The sequence below is a fragment of the Tursiops truncatus genome, chromosome 14, assembly GCF_011762595.2.
Source record: "Tursiops truncatus isolate mTurTru1 chromosome 14, mTurTru1.mat.Y, whole genome shotgun sequence".
In the NCBI taxonomy this organism is placed as follows: Eukaryota; Metazoa; Chordata; class Mammalia; order Artiodactyla; family Delphinidae; genus Tursiops; species Tursiops truncatus.
The window spans coordinates 12,867,420-12,873,419 of NC_047047.1; positions in this window are offsets into that span (position 1 = coordinate 12,867,420).

The following is a 6,000-nucleotide window of genomic DNA, read 5'->3' on the forward strand; positions in this document are numbered from 1 at the left end:
CTTGGCCACCCAGCCCGCACTGAGCCAGCCCAAACAACTCACAAAATTGTGAGAAATAAATGTTTGCTGTTTTAAATCATAAGTTTTGTGGCAGTTTATAATGCAGCAAAAACTATATACTGCATGACTTTAGGTGAGTTTCTTAATCTGAGTCTCAGTTTTTTCACCTGTGATGCAGAGATAAAACAATTACCCATGGAGGGCTCTTTTGAGGATTAAACGAGGAAATATATGTGAAGTTCCTGGCACAGCATAAACACTCAATAATAAAAAGAACCAACCTCTGCAGGCTGGAATGGTGGCCGTCCTCAGGCTGGGGTACACAGCTGTAGTGCTTTGTAAGCAGTCCTCAAATCTAGAATGCCAGAGGGAGCCTGGGGCAGCAGAGGCCAAGCTACCAGGTGCATGCCCCAGGCCACAGCACTAGTCATTGGGGTTGGGGAGGGAGTGCACTCTAGGCTATTCCCTGCCACTATCATCACCTGCCACCCCATTCCAGCGCCCCCCCCCCACAGCGATGTATGCAGGGGCACTCAGTGACTTAGCTGGCTCCTCTGGGAACGTAAAGTATGGACCTCTGCAGACAAGAAACAAGCCAAAGGGCTTCCCTGGTGGAGCAGTGGTTAAGAATCCGCCTGCCAACCCAGGGTACACGGGTTTGATCCCTGGTCCGGGAAGATCCCACATGCCACGGAGCAACTAAGCCCGTGCGCCACAACTACTGAGCCTGCGCTCTAGAGCTCGCGAGCCACAACTACTGAAGCCCACGTGCCACAACTACTGAACCTGCGTGCCTAGAGCCCATGCGCTGCAACAAGAGAAGCCTGCACACTGCAAGGAAGAGTAGCACCCGCTCACCGCAACTAGAGAAAGGCCGCGTGCAGCAACGAAGACCCAAAGCAGCCAAAAATAATTAATTAATTATTAATTAAATAATTTTTTTTTTAAAAAAAGAAAGAAGCCAAAGAAAAGGACAACCCTCCCAGGCAGGATGGATGTCCAAATCAAAGAAATGTATCACAGGTTGCCTGAAGACCAGAGTCCCTGATAACAGTGGACACCGACTGGGCCCTGGGTCCTGGCAGATGTTGTACATCCTTGTGTACCTCATGCCCACGGCCACCACAAAGGGAACTGCCATTACTCCCACCATTTTACATGGAAGAAAGCTGAGGCTCAGAGAGATTAATTTGTCCAGGGTTACTCTGGAGCCCAGGCTCATCTCCTTCCAGGTCTGAGGTTTGAAACACCTCCCCTCAATCCTCACCCCCCATTTAGGGAGCTGGAGTCCAGGAGGAGCTGTGCTGGGTCGGGGTACCTGGCAGATAGGTGCTGCCTTCCCCAAGGGGCCAAGGGTGAGGAACTGGGTTTACCACAGACTTTGAAGGGAAGGAAGGAGTCGCTGGCCCCACGGTGTATGAGAGAATATGCAGAGGACGGTGGGCAGAGTCCTGGAGGGGCTTGGAAAGTGAGGTGTAACCTTGGTCTAATAGGAAAGGGAGTAACGGGCGGTTTCTAGGCAGAAAAGAAGGGCGTTGGACTGGATGGGCTAGAAGGTTCCCGTCCAAGCAGCAGGCTCCGCCTCAAGGGGACCTCATTTCCGCATCTGCAGCAGCCTGAACCTAGCAACTGTGAGCTCCCCCGCAAGCCTGGCTTCTCTCCCCTCCCAGGTCTCCCCTCCATTTCACTCCCCGCCCAAGGTCTCTGGCGAGTGAGAAATGGCCCCAAGCGGCGCCCTTCGGTGCAGCCCCGCAGCCTTGGTTTCGTCGCGCTGCTGCCTTCGCTCGCGTACCCAGGGCGCTGCGAGGCCACCTGGTCCTCCTCCATCACTAACTCATGTCAGCGACATCCGTGCGCACACTGTCTTCTGGTGAGTGCTGACAGCTCTGCACGAAGCAGCTTCGTTTCCTTCTCTTACCGTCACCCAACCCCAGATTCCCCTCAGTTCCGGACAGAACTTGTGTCTCACCCCGCACTAGGATCGCCCCAGAGCGTCTCAAACGACTTTCCCCTAAGAAGGCGGCGATCGCTGAGACTATAGCTGTGGTGGCCACGCCCCGCAGGGGCGGAAAGTGGGCAGGACACGCAAATTAACTGGCGCTTCAACCCAGGGGAGACGCGCGCAAGAAAGGACGCGAGAAGTCACTGATCAATCAAGAAGCCAACAAAGATGTCTGCGAAAGAGGCTAATGTTTTCGGTATAGTATTCACATAAGAAAGGGGGTGAGAGGACTTCCGTGGAGGTCCAGTGGTTAAGACTTCGCGCATCCACTGCAGGAGGCATGGGTTCCATCCCTGGTGGGGGAACTAAGATGCCGCAGGCCACTCGGCGACGCCAAAAATTAAAAAAAAAAAAAAAAAAAAGACCGAGGATGAGGTGAACTAAGGTTGCATGAAAGAAGGGAGGACCTAGAGAGGGGCGGGGTCTGAGGACTCAGATGTTAATCTGTTTTTTTCAGCGTAATATTTGACATGCTCTTTGCTTTGTATAACATAACATTAAGTGGAGTTTTGAAGTTAAGAAATGGACTGAGATCAGCTTGTGTGCATTTTCGACTGCATTGAAGGACATGAGGTATCCATCTTTTCTAACTGGCTGTTCCTGTGTTATGTGTTTTTATTATAAACTGGCAATCTAGTAGGTAGAATGTTTCTCTGAATTCTTTGAGCTGCTCTAGCAAATTAACAAAACCCCGGGAGGCAGCTGTTGAATCATATGATCTGTAACTGCATAGGTGACAACTTGAACTTGTGATTGGCCTCTGAAGGGGGCGGAGATCACCAGGGAGTCTTTTGGACTGAGCCTTTAGCCTGTGGGATCTGATGCTATCTCCCAGAAGATAAAGTCAGAATGGAGTGAATTGCTTGGTGGAATTGGTGTCAGAATCCGACCCACCTTAACTTCCTTTCTCCCATTTCTCCCATTGCAAACATTCTTCAAATAAAGTTCTTATTTTTGTGAACTGCCTCAAAGCTACTTGAAATGAAGCCTGACATAAATTAGTACACAAGCCCACAGATTCCACAAGTATCACAGGTGGCATTGAGCCCAGGGCTTAAAAGTTCTGGCCTTTCGCAGTGGTTAAGAATCCGCCTGCCAACCCAGGGTACACGGGTTCTATCCCTGGTCCGGGAAGATCCCACGTGCCAAGGAGCAACTAAGCCCGTGTGCCACAAGTACTGAGCCTGCGCTCTAGAGCCCACAAGCCACAACTACTGAAGCCAGTGCACCGAGAGCCCATGCTCTGCAACAAGAGAAGCCACTGCAGTGAGAAACCCATGTACCACAACGAAGAGTAACCCCCACTCACCACAACTAGAGAAAGCCCACGTGCAGCAATGAAGACCCAATGCAGCCAAAAATAAGATTAATTAATTAATTAAAAAAAAAAAGTTCTGGCCTTTCGTGATTCTGTGACCAGGAGAGGTTTAGAGGACAAAGTCTGTCCACAGGAATACAGAATAATAAAGAATAGCCAAATAAATAGAGACACAAACTACATCCATATGTTGAGAGATGTAATATTGGAAAGATGTCAGTTCTCAAACTGATCTAAAGGTTCAGTGACTCCCAAGCAAAATCGCAAGTGTTTTTTGGAAATTAATGAGCCAAATTTCAGATTTAAGGAAATCAAAATGACAAGAATAATCCAAACATACTCAGATAAGGAAAAGCTAGGGAGAGGACTTGCTCTGGAAGCTATGTAAGACTTATTATGAACTATAGTAATTAAGACAGAGTGGTATTAGTGCAAAGATACAACAGAACCCAGAAGCAGAGCCATGAACAGATGGACATTTGGTCAATAATTGTTCAAAGAAACAAGCCGAAGATGGAATCACCTGTGCTAAGCCCCACAGAGACTTAATACCTAACGTGATCACAGTTTCAGCCTCTCCCAGGAGTGGAATTTTAAACCAGTCCATCTGGAATTACCTGGTCAGCTCCAGTGGGGTAACCTGCCTAAACCCCCCTGCCTTCCTCTAAGGGACAGTGACCTTGCCTGAAATGGTCCACTCTTAACTTCCTTGTCCCACCCTCCTTCTGCCTATGAAAACCTTCCATTTTGTTCAACTCCTCAGAGCCCCTTTCTGTTTTCTAGAAGGGAAGCTGCCAGATTATTGAATAAAGCCAATTAGATCTTCAAATTTACTCAGTTGAATTTTGTTTTTTTAATGTAGCGAAAGCAGCACTTCAGAGCAGCGAGGAAGACAGACTTCTCAATAAACTGTGTTGAGGAAATACGGTCTCTGGATGCGAAAACAAATGAAGTAGGATGCCTACCTCACAGCTTGGACAAAAATCAATTCCAGCTGAATCATACATCCGTGACACTTTTACAAGACATCCTATGAGAATATATCTTTACGATCTATGGCAATGGTTCTCAGTCAGGGACAATATTGCCCCCCCAGGGGACATTTGACAATCCCTGGAGACATTTTTGGTTGTTAAAACTGGGAGTAGATGGTTGCTACTGGCATCTAGCCGGTAGAGACTAGGGATACTGCCATACACCCTACAATGCACAGGACAACCTCTACAACTAAAAGTTACCTAACCCAAAATGCCAGCAGTGCTGAAGTGGAGAAACTCTGGTCTAGGGTTAGGAAATTACATCTTAAATATGACACAAAAAAAGTTCTAACTCTAATAGTTTAATTGCTAAGTTTGACAACATTATAATGAAGAACGTCCGTTCATCAAAAGATACTGCCAAGAGAACGAAAATGCAAGGCACAGGGTAAGCGATCTCATACAGATAGAGCCAGCAAAGGGCTCATCTGCAGAATACAGGTAAGGAAAAATGCAAACAAGGCAACAGAAGAATGTTCCAGAGACCTCGACCAGCACTTGACAAAGAAAAATTCCAAATGGCCAACAGATATTAGGAAAGGTACTCAGAATCATTGTAAACATGGAAATATTGGATTTTAATTGTTGTAATTAGATACAGAATTTAAGTTCAGATCATTCCAAGTGTTAGAAAGAATGTGGAGCACTCAAAAGCTTCTGGGGGAGGATTTAAATTGATAGAGCCACTTGAAAAACACTTGGTGTTACTCTGTCTGATAAAACTGAATGTGTCATGCTGTGTAACGTGTAAAGTGGACATTCCTTTCCTGGGCCTACAGTCTATAGGAACGCAGGCTTATGTATGTCAGGAGATGTACGTAAGAATATTCATGACAGTGTTGTTTAAAATGGCCCTGGACTGGAAACACTCACGATGCCCATGAATGGATAAATGATCTGTGATCATGTATGTATGTATTTTTTCTCATAGAAGGGAATACCATACAGCCATGAAAATGAATGCACTGTGGTGAAATTCAGAACAAAAGAAGTATATAATTCCATTTATATAAAGTTCAAACAAAATTAACCAGGCAAAGCTAGCATATTTTGAGATTTATATTTAAGTGATAAACTGTAAAGAGGAAGAAGAGATTACCATAAAAATCACCCTAGTGAAGGACAAGTGCAGATTAAGAAGGAAAGGAGCCGGGCTTCTGGGATGAGGCAGTGTTTTATTTACCAGCCTGAACGGTGGTTTGGTAGACATTTCCTTTGTGATAAATCATCGTGCTGTAAATTTGTTTCGTGTACATTTCTGCATGTGTGCTATATTTTACAATTTGAGAATGGTATGTTTTATTTTTAAAATGTTTCAAACTAAACTCTTCAAACAGGATAGAATAATAGGGTTTAGGTTATAGACTGTATCCCAAGGTGATGAGCTTAAGTGTTCCTCAATCACCTTGAGAACTGTGATTGGATTTGTTTCTCCTGAGAGCCTGGAGCTGTGAGATGATGAGGTTCTAAAACTCAAAAGCCTGAGACAAAGAGGCATGGCTTCCTGCTTCCCAGCTTCCCTGCTCGCAGGGGACCTGGCAGAGAAGTTTGAGCTGCAAAGAAGTTGGGATTCTTCTCCTGGAGCTGAGTAAAACCTACCCCTAGCTAGGGCTCCTTCCTTCTTTCTTTCCTTCCTTCTTTCC